The sequence below is a fragment of the Sminthopsis crassicaudata genome, chromosome 1 (assembly GCF_048593235.1).
Source record: "Sminthopsis crassicaudata isolate SCR6 chromosome 1, ASM4859323v1, whole genome shotgun sequence".
Classification (NCBI taxonomy): Eukaryota; Metazoa; Chordata; class Mammalia; order Dasyuromorphia; family Dasyuridae; genus Sminthopsis; species Sminthopsis crassicaudata.
The window spans coordinates 147092383-147110381 of NC_133617.1; the positions used below are offsets into that span (position 1 = coordinate 147092383).

The 17999-nt window shown below is 37.0% G+C and overlaps 1 long non-coding RNA gene across 2 annotated transcripts in view; it reads right to left on the bottom strand.

Moving 5' to 3' along the window:
• LOC141543594 (uncharacterized) overlaps positions 1-14906 on the bottom strand; it is a 78684-nt gene extending 63778 nt beyond the window's left edge. For both annotated transcript variants that reach the window (XR_012482478.1, XR_012482477.1), the window contains exon 1: positions 13544-14906. This is a non-coding gene — a long non-coding RNA (uncharacterized LOC141543594). The remainder of the gene's footprint in view (positions 1-13543) is intronic.
• Positions 14907-17999: the final 3093 nt, after the last annotated feature.

The window sequence follows — 17999 nt, forward strand, 5'->3', positions numbered from 1 at the left end:
ATCCAGTGGAATATTATTGTGCTATAATAAATAAGAAATATGAAGAATTCAGAAACATATGTGAAGACTCATGAACTGATACAGAATGAAATGGACTGATCCAAAAAAATAACATACACAACAATTACAACAATGCAATTGCAAAAAGAACACTCCCATAAAGTAGTATGCTGTCTAATTATAACAATCAATTAACCTGGGAGAAGAGACAAGAAGATGCATTGCTATCTTTTCCTTATAAAAGTAGGAAACTATGGGTGCAAAATGTTGCTCATGCTATCAGATGGGGTACTGTGGCAAATAAAGTAACCTTTCATTTTATGTACATTATGTTTGCTTTTATTAACAAAACAGTCAATTGTTCTGTCCCTAATTTCTAAAGATGGAAAATGTGGAGGGAAGTTGTTTCTCAGAAAGAAACACATGAAAATAATGTTCCTTTCAATATCAAAAGTAAATGACAATGTATAGATCTTATCAGCAGCCAAGATGGAAGACCACAGGTCCAGGAATCATGTCTACTAACAATCAAAAGAACTAGGCTTGCAGCTAAAAATATCATATCCATCAAAGTCATAATGTTGAAAAAAGAAAAAATAGAATTCAATGAAGTTGCAGATTTTCAGGACTTTTTATCAACCAGCCCCAAACGTAATAGAAAATTTAACATATAAAAGCCAATATCAAAGATCAATTTCAAGGAACTCAATATGAACAAATTATATATGTTTTTTCCTACATGGGAAATGTATACCATATGTTTAAGATTGACATCAATAATAGGGCAGCTCAAAAGAAAGATTGGGACAGAATTAAGGTGAAAATAGTAATTATATTATACAAATGAGGTGCAGAGGAACAGACTGAAAGGTATTACAGGAGAGAAGAGGGCTCATAGTTCTGAAAACCTACTCACATAGGGAATGAGTTCAATAGGCAATACTATATATATATACCATGAAGGGTATAGCACCCTCCAAAATTTATAAAGAAATAAGGGGGAAGGATGGGCAGAGAGGGAAGCAAAGAGTAAGAGAAGAAGACAAAGGAGAAAGCCTTGAGTGGCAGGAGGTTAAATAATAGCAAGGCAAGTTATGGAGCAGAATTAAAGCAAAGGGTCAGCAAGGAAAGATATGTGAGGGGAGAAAGAGGATGTATATATATATATATATATATATATATATATATATATAATTTACAAGGAAGTAAAGAAAAGATAGACACTCATAAATATAATCTCTTACTAAGATATATACTTTCTTGAACTGGTATTTGTTGTTATATATTTTGAATCCTCCCTAATGTTCTGCTATGCACACTGCAAAGTTCCCTTTTGTTTTGTTTTGTTTTGTTTTTGGTATTCCTTCATTGTTTTTATTTTTTCTTATTCTATTTTTTAAAATAAAATAAACTTTTAAAAAATAACTGGCTATAGGAGATTCTCCTTCTAAAAACTCACAAAGCATATTTTGTTAAATATAAATAAACTGAAGCTGGCAGACTTTCTTCAACCGATCATGGCATGTTCTCCATGTTTTTCCCTTGACAAATCCTGGTAGTCCTGAACTCTTTATATTCTGATATAATCCATGATATAATCCATTTAGCATCAGTTAAAGTAACTGTAAAATTTTTCTACCCAGGGTCATTATTTAGACAATCTGCAATATTATATTAAAGGCATTTAACAAGACTATCCATGAACTCAATTGTGGGCAAAATGCAATTGCCATCAAATTTTTCTTTTATCTCTTCTGGAAATTTTTATTTAATTGTTTGTATGTGTCATAAGGGAGCCATCAAGGTGGGAATTAGGAATGGGAGGTTGTGAGAATGTAGGATAGGAATATTTTGACAAATGATTATGATTTAAAAGCAAAAGGTAATTTTAAAAACCCCACTAACAACCTTTTGTTTAAAAAATGAAGAAGTAGGGGCAGCTAGGTGGTACAGTGAATAGAGCACCAGCCTTGAAGTCAGGAGGACCTGAGTACAAATCTGGCCTCAGACACTTAACACTTCCTAGCTGTGTGACCCTGGGCAAGTGACTTTATCACCAATTGCTTCAGGGGGAAAAAAAAAAAAAGGAAGAAAGAAAAAAAAAAAAAAATTAAGAGGTAGCTCAGTGGTGCAGTGAATAGAACACCAGCTCTAGAGTCAGGAGTATCTGAGTTCAAATTTGACCTCAGACACCTGACCTTTACTAGCTGTGTGGTCCTGGGCAAGTTGCTTAACCCTGCTGCCTCACCAAAAACAAAACAAATAATTTATATACATAGGCCTATAAATCTGCATATACACATATGTGCATATATTTATACACACACACACACACACATATATATATATATATATATATATATATATATATATACATACACATATACACATGTGTGCATGTGTACCACAGTCTGAGCAGATTGCTTAGAATTATTACTAGAAATCTACTCTCAGATTCAGAAGGCCCTGAGTTGCAATCTGGCCTCTAACAAGTATTGGCTATACGACTATAAGAAAACTACTTGCTTCAGGAGACTACAAACTACTTCAAGGCTACAAACTATAAAGCAATTCCAATACACATTAATAGCAGAAGTTTCTTCACTGAAAATTTCCTACATTAATATTGGAGAGATTTGAGGGGTCATAGGGATCAGAAAAAAAGTCTACTTTGCCATCTTGTTCTCCCAGCATTAATGAAATCACAACTGAGTTTAAAAAATAATAACAGCTCAGTGCAGTCATCATAGAGTTAAAACAATCTGATATAAATCAACTTCAGGCTTTCATATGCTTTGACAGCATTTTCTTTATCTACATCTATTTTATATAGCTGAAAGTGATAGATTATCAACTTCAAAAGGCTTCCTCTAGTATAATCCACCGCTCATTAATGCATAATGTACAATTTCCTTCTGAAAGCCAGCAAGTGTAACTACAGCTGCAGAATAACATCTGTGTGCAGCTAATAGCACAGCCAGGCCCATTCCAATTATCTCTTTTGCTCCCCAAAAAACTAAAGACAGAATAAAATGGTGGCCTCTCTCCTACTGTCCTCCACCCCACCCCCCCAGTCTTTTGAACATGTTTTTGTAAACTGATTGTCTCCATCTCCATTTCCTTAATCCCGGTTACAAAAGAATACTTCCTCTAAACCCACACAGGGAACTAGTGAATAAAGGACATCTCATGCTATCTCTGCATCAAACAGAAGAGGAAACTGAGATGTGATGGGATTTGAACAAAGCATCAAAAATCAGGTCTTCCTGACTTCTAATCCCAGACTCCCTGCTCTGCTTAAAGGTTTCATGGAACTGATTATCAGAGATAAAAATTAGCCTCAGTTTTGGACTTTGTAAGAAGCACCTGACAAATGCAGCCTCAAAGAAGCTGACTTCACAGCCCTGCTTTCTCTAAAATTATCAATAATCTCTTAATCACAAATATAACCTCTTCTCATTTTTAATCTCTTTGATTTCTCTACAACTTTTAACACTAGTGACAAGCCTATCCTCTGGGGGTTTTCTCTCTTTGTTCCCCTTCTAGCTATCTAACTACTTTTTTTTATCTCTTTGGCTCATTCATCATTCATTTCACATCACCATTCAAATTGTTCTTTTACCCAAGACTGTCCTGGGCCCTCTTCTCTTTTCTTTCTGCACTCTCACTTGATGACCTCAGGAGTTCCCATGAGTTTAATTATCAATCTCTACTTAATTACTCTCCTAGATCTATATACCCAGTCCTTGTCTCTGTCCTCTGTTTCAGTTAAGAGAATTAGCTAATATTGACTCATGCAAACTAATTGTTAAAATTTTAGTATGAGCATTTACAACTCAGAAATCACTAAATGTTACAAATCATGACTTGATTTACTGTTTTGTTGATTGCCTAGACTCAAGTGAGTATAACTAAACTTAAAATGGAAAACCAGTTGTTAAACATTCCCCTAACACATCCCTGGTTCCAGTGCTTAATAAAACCAAATATTTTAACTGGATTTTCCATAGGCATTTCAAACTCAAGGTTTCCAAAACAGAATTCAAGGGTTCCTTCCTTCCCCATCCCACCCCTCCCCCACAAAAAAATCCATTCCTCTTCAGAATTTCTTTACTAATATCAAGGGTATCACCTTTTTTCCATTTTCCCAGCTTCAATGTCTTCCTCAATGCCATCGTCAACTTTAACTCTCGATCATCCTACAAATCTAATTAGTAACTAAATCTTGCCTCTTCTATCTCTATGATATGTCTCCTCTCCACTCACATAGCTATGCCTCTAGTTCAAATCCTCATCACCTATTATCTGTACTATATTCTAATTGTTCTCCTGTCAAAAGCCTCTCCCCATTCTAATCCATCTTTCACATAGCTATCAAAGTAATTTTCTTGAAGCATGACTATAGTACTTTTCTATCCAATAAATTCCAGTCTCTATTGCTTCCATCACTAAATATAAACTCCTCTGATATGTAAATATCATTCCTATCTGATCTGTTCCTATCTTTGTCCTATTGTACACAAGCCATAGTGTGCTGATAAAAGTTTAATAACCAGATTTCTAAAAACTCACACCACACTTTTAAGATTAATCTTCATTATTGATATTTTTTCCATCACTTTCTTAAGGGTAGATAATTTGAATTATCTTAGGAAGATTCTGAAGGACACCTAGTAAGATAAGATCCTGGACACTGAGGTCCTTTCTTGAGTTAAACTGTTATGCCACAGTTCTCTTTTATTGTCCTGACTCAGTTTCTCTAAATTGTACTGCCTAGGTTTCCCTAATTGTTCTGCTCAATCCTGGAATACCACCCCTCCCTCCTAATCATGATGATCCAGATAAGGAGAAAGACCTATCTTAGATATCATCAGAATGTTGGGTGTCTCACCCCCTCCCAACTTATCAGAATGCCCATTGCCTCTCCTCACCCTCTCAGAACCTCCCACTCTCAGCACCCTGACTCTCTCCCTGCTTCAGTCTGAGCCACGTGTATATATGTCATTGAGAACTCACATTGCTGGATAGTTGGAGACGATAGTCTCATTCAGCCCTGGGACCAAATCATGGATCCATTTGGTGTAAAGGGCTAGAACTGAGCAATGCACTTGGATAATGAAGCTCGTGAGACTAATTGTCAATTGGACAGTTCCCTATTAAGTTGTTTGAAGGTTGTCCCTCCCCAGCTGTTCTGTGCTTACTTGATTGGTGGGACAAAGAGGGGGAAGTGACGTGTGTGGGAGGAGTAGGAGGAGGAAGAGGAAGTGAGACTCAGAGCTGAGTCAGTCTTTCCTGGCGTTTGAGGGAGGAAGGTGTGTGTGAGGCAGCTAGTCCTAATCCCCTGACCTTGACTGTAAAAGATCAAGAATAAAGACCTTTCACTAGTGATCCTGACTCCAGCTGATTTCTGGGAAGACAGAGTTCCAGCAATTTGGTCCCAGTAAATCTCTCCCTTTTAAATAAATTATTACATATTCTCTAATCTCTATCTTGCCTCACTTTCTCCAGCATTACAAAACTATCAAGCATTCAAACAGTACTACAGAGAGTGAAACTCCAATGGGTGGGCCATGTTGTTTGAATGCTAATCTACCTTTGCCTAAAAGACATTTCTTGGAGAAATCACACAAGGAAGAAATTCACATGATGGTCAATAAAAGAGATACAAGGACACTTTTAAGGTCTCTCAGAAAAACTTTGAAATTGATTGTGTGACCTGGGAGACACTAGCAAAGGACAAGCCCTCATCAAAGAAGTTCTGTGCTCTATGAGCAAAGCAGAATTGTAGTAGTTCAAAAGAAGCATACTATGCACTGGGTCTGTCTTCCAAAGAGATGATAAAAGGGGAAAAGGACCAAATGCAAAATGCAAAATGTTTGAGGCAGCCCTTTTTGTATTGGTAAGGAACTGGAAACTGAGTGGATACCCATCAGCTGGAGAATGGCTGAATAATTTATGGTATACATATATGAGTGTAATGGAATTTCATTATTTTATAAGAAATGAGGAGTAGGCTAATTTCAGAAAAGTCTGGAAAGACTAACATGAACTGATACTGAGTGAAGTAAGCAGAACTGGTTCTATTATGTACAAAACATTCTACATAATAAGAGGAAGACTGGGTAATGATCTATCATTTTTCAGCAATGTAGTGATTCAAGACAATTCCAATAGACTTGGAATGGAAAATGCCATCTACATCCAGAGAAAGAACTATGGAGACAATGTGGATCCAAGAATAATATTTTCACCTTTGTTTGTTTGTTTTGTAATGCTGGAGAAACTGAGGAAGATAGAGATTAGAGAGTACTTAATAATTAATTAAATGGGAGAGATTTACTGAGACCAAATGGATCCATGGTTTGGTCCCAAGGCTGAATGAGACTGTCTCCAAGAATCCAGCCATGAATGTCAGATACAAGGGGATAGCTAGGTGGCAGCTAGGTGGTGCAGTGGATAGAGCACTAGCCTTGAATTCAGGAGGACCAGAGTTCAAATCTGGTCTCAGATACTTAACACTTTCTGGCTGTGTGACTCTGGGCAAGTCATTTAACCCCAGCCTCAGGAAAGAAAAAGAAAAAGAAAAAAACAAAAAAAACCACAATGTCAGATATAAGATTCTTTTATAGGGTAACAAGACTGATGACATAATGGGGGAGTTACCTAGATGGGGATGACCTAATGGGGGGAGGAAGCTAGGATAAGGATGACATAATGGAGGGAGGTCCTGGAGAGGCTCCTGGTGTTCTAATGATGTCTAAAAGGGATAAAGACCTTTATCCCATCAAACATTAAGAGGGAATATAATATATATTATCTTCTATGGTACATTAAGCTTTTCCTGACCCTGCCTGACTTCCCACACTCTAACATAATAAATACAAAGTTTCTAAAAACTATTTTGTATTCACTTTGTATTTATTATGTAGACAATTTATATCTTTACATATTTTCAACCCCATTAGAATGTAAACTGTTTGAAGACAGGATATGTTTCAATTTCATCATTATATCTCCCAATGTTTATTACAGTACCTGGCTTAAAAATAAATGCTTGTAATTATCAAGCTGTGCATACTCTTTGATCCAGCAGTGTTACTACTGGGCTTATATCCCAAAAAGATCTTAAAGAAGGGAAAGAGACCTGTATGTGCATACAGAATGTTTATGGCAGCCCTCTTTGTAGTGGTCAGAAACTGGAAACTGAGTGGATGCCCATCAATTGGAGAACGGCTGAATAAATTGTGGTATATGAATGTTATGGAATATTATTGTTCTGTAAGAAATGACCAACAGGATGATTTCAGAAAGGCCTGGAGAGACTTACATGAACTGATGCTGAGTGAAATGAGCAGGACCAGGAGCTTATTGTATACTTCAACAACAATAGTATATGATGATCAATTCTGATGGATGTGGCCTTCTCCAACAATGAGATGAACCAAATCAATTCCAATAGAGCAGTAATGAACTGAACCAGCTACACCTAGCAGAACTCTGGGAGATGACTATGAACCACTACATAGAATTCCCAATCCCTCTATTTTTGTCCACCTGCATTTTTAATTTCCTTCACAGGTTAATTGTACACTATTTGAAAGTCTGATTTTTTTTGTGCAGCAAAATAACTGTTTGGACATGTATACATATATTGTATTTAACATATACTTTAACATATTTAACATGTATTGGTCAACCTGCCATCTGGGGGAGGGGGTGGGGAGAAGGAGGGAAAAAGTTGGAACAAAAGGTTTTGCAACTGTCAATGCTGAAAAATTACCAGTGCATATATCTTGTAAATCAAAAGCTATAAAAATAAAAAAAAATAAATGCTTGTTGATTGATTAATTCACTGCCCTATAATCACCCAGACCTCTAAACTTGTAGCTCTGAAATTAATCCTAAACCTCTCAGGAAAGGAAAAAGACTACTCAGATCCTATCATTTTTTGATATTGATGTGGGTTGTGCTCCCTTTAAGAAACTAATCCATTCAGATGGGTTTATTCCTTTCTGATTCCCAGCCCCTCCTAGCTGATGCATTATCAATTCAAGAAGCTAGGACTTTTGATTCACAAATCCTGTCAAAAGCACCCTTTTCAATCCCAATAGGAGGGCTCTCATAACCCCTACCCAGGTCTGAGCCAACTTGGGACACCATCCATAAGCCCCTTTAGGTAAATCTCTCATTATAAAAGAGCCAAGCTGGAGCTCTCTCTTTGCAGAGGTTCCTCACATGCCAGCCTTAAGCCTGGCATGCCAAGTGTCTCTGTCGACTGGAATCCTATTTCCGGTGCCCTTTTATCTCTATCTTCACCTTTTACTAACTAGACTTTAACTTTACTTCCAAATCCCATAATAAACCTCCTTTATAAATCTAGGTTTTCAAGTCTGTAAATTCCTTTACAGGGGACTCTGTGCAGCCACTAGACCTCACTTAACTCTGTATCCTTGCACCAAATACAAAGGGGTTGCAAGGGAGCCCCATTTGACTTCCTGTACCCCGAACCTGCCACTAGACCTCAATTAAACCTAATTTCATTCTATACCTCATCAATATCAATTGGGATTTCCAATCCTTTTCCCAAATAACTATGTTTAAAACCTTTAATATTCTTATGGTCTAAAAATTTCTAAGAATCTTAACAAGAATTAGATGAGATTCTTAAACTGTATTGTTCCCACTTCAAGATTAAATTTTAACACTTGACTTGGCCAGATTTTCATATGACTTCTACAGAGTAGTTCTAAAAATCATAAAAAATTACCTCTCCCTCAACTCATACCATAGGCATAAACCATAGAAAAGCTAATATTACAATTTGTAAGTCAAGGACTATGCCATTTTTCCATTTCTGTATCTTCTATCTCATACATCTCTGTATCACACAGAGATCTAAATATAATAGATGCTTACTAAATGTTGATTTAACCCAAATGTTAAAGGACAAATGTTCACCTTGGAGACATCAATAATAACACTAGAATATATGCACCTACTTACCATTCCCCTAGGAATATCTGATTCTATTATGTCTATATCTATATTCTATATTTACATCTACAGCTATATTTTAGATTTTTCAATTACCTAGCCAGCACCAAGCTAAGAAGGGTTGAAACACAAAATAAGTTGATTACATGCAAAAAGAGAATACAAAACAAAACAAAACAAAAAAAACCCTCATATTTAGACCATGACCAATTGGGAAGATTTGGTGAACTCAGCCTTCCCTAAAACCCCATAATTAATTAATTAATTAGTTAATTAGTGAATGAATGAATAAACAAACAAACAAATAAATAAATAGATAAATAAATAAATAAAAAGAACTTCAATGAGGCTGAGGCTCCTCCAAGCAGGGAAAGAACCCTTATTTGCAGCATTGACGAGGTATAGAGGGAACCAAAATGATGAGGTTTAGATTTGGGGTACCCAAATGAAATTGAGGTCTAGTGGCAGATTCGGGGTTCAGGGAGTCAAATGGAGCTCCCCTGCAACCTCTCAGGATTCGGTGCAAGGATAGGGAGTTAAATGAGGTCTAGTGGCAGCACGAGTCCCCTGTAAAGGAATTTACAGACCCAAAACCTAGATTAATAAAAGAGGTTTATTATGGGCATTGGAAGTAAGGTTAAAGTCTGGTTAAAGTCTAGTTAAGGAAATGACTGAGGGTAAAGAGAAGAAGGCACTGGAAACAATATTCCAGTGGGCAGAGGCCCTTGGAATCCCAAGCATGGCTTAGCATGGCATGTTTGGAACCTCTGCAAAGAGAGGATTTTAATCTGGCTCCTTTTATAATGAGATTTTTAGCTAAAGGGGCCCTTGGGTGGAGTCACAATTTGGCTCCTCTTTGGGTTTCATTGAGGGCTAGAATTTGCTTGGTAACCAGAGCAGATCATTAGAATGGAAGCTGGGACAGCCCAAGTTGGCTCAGATCCCATAGGGGCTGGGGACAAGCCCAGATCTCAATATTCAAAGGGCTGCTTTTGACCAGGATTTGTGAATCAAAGGTCCTAGCTTCCTGAATTAATAATGCATCATCTAGGAGGGGTTGGGAATCAGAAAGGAATAAATCAATCTGAAAGGACTTGTTTCTTAAAGGGACCACAACCCGCTTCAGTATCATTTCTTTCTAGCTTTCCACCTCTCTTCAAGACACAAATTGTCCAAATGATTCAGTTCTTGTGAAGGGCAAAATTCACATTTGTTCTTCCACTTTATGGCTCTGTGCCCATTAGACTGCAAACTACCTGAGGGCAAGAATATTGTATCACTGGCTTTTAGCACAGTGTTTAGAACATAGTAAGTGCTTTTAAAATGTTCATTGAGATGGACAGAAATAACTATACCCAGAGAAGGAACACTGGGAAGCGAATGTAAATTGTTAGCACTACTGTCTATCTACCCAGGTTACTTATACCTTCGGAAGCTAATAATTAATGTGCAACAAGAAAAAGGTATTTACACACATATATTGTATCTAGGTTATATTGTAACACATGTAAAATGTATGGGATTACCTGCCATCAGGGGGAGGGAGTGGAGGGAGGGGATAATTTGGAAAAATGAATAAAAATAAATAAATAAATAAATAAGTAAATAAATAGATAGATAGATAGATAGATAGATAGATAGATAGATAGATAGATAGATAGATAAATGAAATGTTCATTGAGTTCATCTCTGCTGCTCAGTTCCATGTCTAACATGCTCTTTCAATAATCCAGGATCTTGGCTTGAAAACACTTCAACTACTGCTGTTTTACCTTATCTCCACCCCTCTTAAAACTTTGAAACTCTTCCCTTCTGCAACCACAGCTAACCCTGCAACAATGGAAGAAACTCCCAAATGATTTAAAAGAAACATTTGACTTTTAAAAAAAATTAGTAATAGCTTATTATTTTCAAAATACAAGCAAGAATAATTTTCAACATTCACTCTTGCAAAACCTTGTACAGCAAATAATCTTTTTTTTTTTACATTTTTTAAAATTAATTTTACAATTATAACTTTTTTTTTGACAGTACATATGCATGGGTAATTTTTTTACAACATTTTCCCTTGCACTCACTTCTATTCTGAATTTTCCCTCCTTCCCTCACCCCCTCCCCTAGATGGCAGGCAGTCCCCTACATGTTAAATGTGTTATAGTATATCCTAGATACAATATATGTGTGCAGCAGAACCAAATTTCTTGTTGCACAGGATCTCCTGGTTCTGCTCATTTCACTCAGCATCAGTTCATGTAAGTCTCTCCAAGCCTCTCTGTATTCATCCTGCTGATGATTTCTTACAGAGCAATAACATTCCATAACATTCATATACCATAATTTACCCAGCCATTCTCCAATTGATGGCATCCATTCATTTTCCAGTTTCTGGCCACTACAAAAAGGGCTGCCACCAACATTTTGGCACATATAGGTCCCTTTCCCTTCTTTAGTATTTCCTTGGGATATAAGGCCAGTAGTAGCACTGCTGGATCAAAAGGTATGCACAGTTTGATAACTTTTTGGGCATAATTCCAGATTGCTCTCCAGAATGGTTGGATTCTTTCACAACTCCACCAACAATGCATCAGTGTCCCAGTTTTCCCACAGCCCCTCCAACATTCATCATTATTTTTTCCTGTCATCTTAGCCAATCTGACAGGTGTATAGTGGTATCTCAGAGTTGTCTTAACTTACATTTCTCTGATCAATAGTGATTTGGAACACTTTCATATGAGTGGAAATAGTTTCAATTTCATCATCTGAAAATTGTCTGTTCATATCTTTTGACCATTTATCAATTGGAAAATGGCTTGATTTCTTATAAATTAAAGTTATAAATTTTGGAAACGAGGCCTTTATCAGAACCTTTAACTGTAAAAATATTTTCCTAGTTTGTTACTTCCCTTCTAATCTTGTTTGCATTAGTTTTGTTTGTAAAAAGCTTTTTAATTTGGTGTAATCAAAATTTTCTATTTTGTGATTAATAATGATCTCTAGTTCTCCTTTGTTCACCAATTCCTTCCTCCTCCACAAGTCTGAGAGGTAAACTATCTTATGTTCCTCTAATTTATTTATGATCTCGTTCTTTATGCCTAAATCATGAACCTATTTTGATCTTATCTTGGTATGTGGTGTTCAGTGTGGGTCCATTACAGCAAGTAATCTAACACAGATTAAACATGTGCAATTCTTCTACACACATTTCCACATTTATCATGACACACAAGAAAAATAAGATCAAAAAGGGAGAAAAAAGCAAGCAAACAACAACAAAAAAAAGGTGAAAATATTATGTTGCAATCTACATTTAGTCCCCACAGTCCTGTCTCTGAAAGGCATTCAATTCTTTTTTTTTTTTTTTAAGGCATTATATAAATGCAATTTTTTATTATTATGGCAAACAGGTAAAAAATGTACAGTCATGCTTTTGTAACAAATAGACTTCATTCTACAAAATAATAAAGGCTGACCACAGGATTTGTCAAAAGTGATTTATCTCCAGTAGCAGCTTATGAAATGGAGATCTTTTGAGGGAATCAAAAGACTCTCCCTGGCATTCAATTCTTAAAAGAAGACTTAGCATGAAAATATGTCAGAGCAATTGAATTCACCCTAAGAGGCCCCCGGTTAGAATTTGGCTCTGATGAACACTCAAACTATAATATGCTAATTATCCCTTTAATATCATCAAAAGTACATGATAGCAATTCAGACAAAAAGCAGTTGTGACTCTCCTAATTCCTCAGAGAGACAGATTTATCCTAGATTCCAGTAGCAGCAGCCTGTACTAATGGAAAGAACCTCAGGAGGTCAGAAGAGCAATGACTTCCATAGCTAGTATTGCTTTTTGTACCTCACCCCAAAGTTCTACATATCAGGCAATTGTCCAAAGGAGGCTGCTTGGGCAGTTGCTCCAACATAGTTATAAAAGTAAGCACTAGACCATGTGTCTAAAGGTTGTTCCAGCTTTGCAAGTTACTTACTTGTCTTAGGGACTTTGCCCCTTCTTGTTCTTTACATAGTTAAATTTTTACTGTTCATAACCCTTAAGATGCTTTCTGTCTGCACAGCTGGGACTTGGTATGCGCTTAAGTTTTGCAGTCAGGTATTGGTGGGAAAATACCTAATACTAAGACAGAAAGAGAAAACAAGGGAAGACTACAAGAAATATGCCTACCACAGAAGCATGAAAGAGTGGTGGTGATGAGAAAAATCTAAATAACCAGACATTTGCTGGAGCTTTTTCTCACTGCTGTTGAGGGCGGTAGCCCCCTTGGTATTCTTTGTTTGATCTCCAACTTCCTTTGGGACTTGGACCTTTGATACAAGATGTGGTCAAACTAGTTTGGGCTATCTGAGCTGGCCAGGGTTTTACAGCCCCCCATTCTCCCCACTGTACCCCAAGAAGGGGACAGGATGGGAGCATTTAAAAGGCAGGTTGCTAAGCCATATGGGAGAGGTCTGAAAAAGGCCTTGAGTTCTGTAATCCCCACTCCATAGGGGACGGGAGTAAAGGCCAGGGCGAGGGTGGGGGAGAAAGCCATCTTACCCGGTGCTGTGCGTCCCGAATCTCTGCTGATTTCACGCTGGAACTTGAGGGAGGGGCAGCTCGTCCTTGCCCTCCAGATCTTGCTGGGAAAGACCAGAAGGGGAGACCGCTTGCCCCTTTCCAGGAGGGAGGCAGCATCCTGGGCAGAGACATATCTCCATGCACACCCCAATTCAGTGACCAGTCTCCTCATGGCTAGCCTGACCTTTGCCGTTGGGTTCTAGAGGGGCTCAAGCACCGATTCTCCCCAGAACAGATCAAGGGAGTGGCGATCTAGGATTCCCCAGAGAGGTGGGGTCCTCAGACCTGCCATGCGGTCGGGGGAGGGAGGAAAAAGAGGATTCCTCAGGAGTCAGAGGCCTGGCCTAAGGGCCAGCTTTCTGGAGAAAGAAAAAAAGGATTAGAAATGCCTTGAGATGCAAAAGGTCTTTTGTCTCAGCAGCCTGCTCCAAACCCAGCATCAGCTAAGGAAGAATTTTAAAGTCAGAGGTGTGTCTAAAATGTGGACAGGTAAAAAGCTTTTAGTTTCCCAACTTTTTGCAGCCTCTCCCTTATCTCTAGAAACAAGAGAGTGAAACAAAAGGAGACCTTTCCTCAATCCCAGAAATTCGTAAAGAATTTTGCCCGAGCATAGAACTCTAACAACGATCCAGGCCTAAAGGGCTTAGATGTCTACTGCAACATAGGAAAAGAAAAATTCTTTTTACTTTTTCCAGAGTTCCGTTCAGTACCCAAATTATGTCTAGTTTTCGAGGTCCTTCGGTCAGGGAATCAAAATGATGAGGTAATAGGGAACCTCAAAATGATGAGGTAACTTGAACCAAATCATGAGATAAATACCCAATAATGAGGTATATACCTCAATAGGATTAAGTGAGGTCTAGTGGCAGGATTCGGGGTACAGGGAGTCACATGGAGCTCCCCTGCAACCCCCTTAGGATTCGGTGCAAGGATACAAAGTTAAATCAGGTCTAGTGGCGGCGAGAGTCCTCTGTAAATGAATTTACAGGCCCGAAAACCTAGATGGATAAAAGATGTTTATTGCAGGGTTTGGAAGCAAGGTTAAGGTCTGGTTAGTAAAAGGCATTAGATAGAGGAAGATATACGCCGAAAGCGGTGGGGACAGAGAATCTCTGATGCAAGCATCTTGGCTGGCATCTTTCAAATCTCTGAACCAAAGATGGTTCTAGCTTTGCTCTTTTTATCTGCTTGAAGAAGTATTGGGCGGAGCTCAGGTTAATTCCTGGAAGGCCAGATTTTTGGCGGGCTTTATCCAAGCCAGCTCAGATCCAGTGGGGGGCTGGGTACAAGCCCAGACTAGTTTGACCAGATCTTGTATCAAAGGTCCAAGTCCCAAAGGAAGTTGTAGATCAAACAAGGAATACCAAAGGGCTACCGCCCTCAACAACTGCCATAAGCAGATCAATAACTTCTTTATTTGATAATGATAACTTGATCCTTAGAAAAGTAGAAAAACCAGTAAAGTGAAATTATATTCCACATTTGACTCTTAGCAATAGTGAGAGACCAGGTTAGAAATGATGGAAATATTGTAGGAGAAGTAAAGACTGTCTCCTAGAGTTTGGATAGAGAAAAGGAAAACTGGGTATAGTCTGATGTGCAACTTAGATTTTGGGAAATCAGATTTCTAATAGCTCAAAAACCTCCAATGGACTAAAATTCTCAGTGGAATTCAACCCAGGAAGGATAAAGGTGAGAGTTTCTCAAAAAATGAAATTCTGAAGAGAAAAAGAAATAATTCCAATAAGGAGGAGGGAAAATGGGAATCATCTAAAGATAGCAATTCACAAAGAATATACTAACAAATTTATATTTTAAGAGATATGTATGGAAATATGTATAGAAATACCAAGTCATTCTCAAATGGATTCATGATCAAAGGTGAGAGAATTTTTTTTCTTTCTCTCTTATATTACTAACCATTTACTATTTATTGGAGAGAGCCAGGTTTTTTTCTCTGCCTATTTCCTCATTCTCTTCTAGGTCAAATCAGCCATTGAAGAATATAGCACTGATAATGAGATTGGATTTAACATTCTCCTCATTCTTATTCAGACCCCATCCAAATGGGAAAGTTTAGATCAAAAGGTAAGGAGATTTTAGTTAGGTGAAATTTGCTCATTATGTTCTAGTCAGATAGGTATGAGTGATCAGAATTATGGTCCCAGTCTTCTTTAGAATAGGTTCACCTATCATTACAATGTTCATTTTTTTTTTTTTTTATTTATTGTTAATCAGTTAGAGTTGATTGCCATCTATCAGATGGTCACACTTTTTTTTTCCCCCAAGGATATACCTGATGTCAAGAAGACCCCATAATTTGCCTTTCATTTATGAGAGGCATTTTAAAAAATTAATCCTTTCATTAATTATTCACTAGTCATAATTAATTAAATGATGAAATAACCAGAAATTATGTTTCTCAAACTTTCTATATGTCAAAAAGGAAATGAACAAGTTTCCCAAAGAACCGAAAACAACTATATGAAAAGAAAGGTTACTCCAAATCACTAATAATAAATGTCAGTTCTTTCAATAACAGTATATTGTTCATTTGGACCAGGTAATTTGAACTCATCAAAAGGAACTAGGTGGTCTCTTATTAATTCCTTATTTATCTTGGATCAGTCAGTCAATAAACATTTATTAAATCACCCATTATATAATAAGCACTGGGGATACAAAGAAATGACAAAAACTTCCTAATGTAATGGATTGTGGATCAAGTTTTTGAACAGGTGTCATGTGGAAGAGAGATTAGTCTATTTGGAACCAGAGAACAGAATCAAGAGCAATGGGTACAAATTTAGGTTTGATGTCAGGAAGTTTCTTAACAATTAAAGCTATCCTTGAGTAGAATAGAAAGCAGTCCATTCCCTATTGTCATGGAAAGTGTTCCTGCAGAGCTTACTGGATCATTTGTTGAATTTGTTAGAATTCGGTATTGTTCCCAGGTATATCTTGGCCTAGATGATTCTGGAAGTCCTTTTCACTTCCAAATTCTGTGAAATTAGGTTTAAAAAACCCCCAATAAACTAGACAACTTAGAATACAAGATAGAAAATCTTGTCAAAATATTAGAGATTCTGAAAAAAGAGAATGACAATTTTGGAACTTGGTAATATACCAATTGGAAAGTAATCTGGCAAGAGATTAAAGACAAAAATTTTGAAAAGACAGATAAATTCCAATTTAAAGTAGCTGACTTCCAAAAGGGTATGCTCAGGGATAACTTAAGAATCATAGATCTCCTAGGAAACCATGATAAATCTAAACTCAAAGTACCATATTGTAGAAAATAATACAGGAAAACTTCTCAGAACTTTAAAATATATCCTTTCTTAAAAATTTAAATTTTATTTTATTAGAACTTTTAAATATAGGTAATGTGGTACTGACTGGTGAAATCTACAAATTACTGCCAGAGAAATATCAAATCTTGAAACTCCAAGTTAAATTTCAGAATTTCTATATCAAACAATAAATTGCATAAGTAATTTATCAAGGAACTTCAATTTGAATAAATTGGTCTTACTGGGAAGCCTTGCAAAATCAGAGAAAGAATTAGAATAGAAAAGTACAGCAAGCAAAAGTGTAGTGTTATGTTTCTCTAGATTGTAATTGTTCTCTGGGAGCAGATCTCTTGGGGGGCTTCTGGAGGCATCCTTAGTTTCAGTTCAGTTCCAATAATCCCAAAATGCAGCCAGGAGTTTAAGTCTAGATCCTATATCGTGTCCTTGTGGGTACTCCCTGGGCTTGTGGGAGCTCCTTAAAAGTATGCTCTCTTAAAGGTGTGAATCTCATGGAATTCTAATAAATACATTACTGAACTAGAAAACTGTTAAGTACCATGCTAAATTAGATAATTATATCCATTACAGTGACTTAACAACTTGTAAGAATCCTAACATCTTCCCTTTTCTTTTGATTTAGAACATAGGATGGTCATGACTTGAAACAGATATACATAAATCCATCAATATGAGAGGTATTCTACATAATTACATAAATTACATAAACACATAGTAACATAACACAGGCTAGAAGTGATGTAACAAATAACAAGAATCAACATGAGGAATTTATACATGTCCACAAGTCCTAGAAATAGTCCAAAAAGAATCAATTATCCATTAGTTCATGTGCCAGGAATCCAATAATTCCTGCAAGTTTTAAAGTCCTACAATAATCTCATCTTGTGTTAGGGAATCCAATGATTTCTGCTGGTTTTAAAGTTCTTTAACAGTCTCCTTATCAGCATGCTCTTTCAATATCGGATGTTTCTTATATCTTCTCTTTTGCTTTAAGGTTTTTTTTCCTTTTCTGTCTCTCTCCAGGTGTTTGTTGCCACCCATCTGTTTCCTTCTCCATCTGTTTCCTTCTCTGCCTGTAAAAATACAAGCAAACCCTCTCTCCCAGGCAGGTAACCTATCTA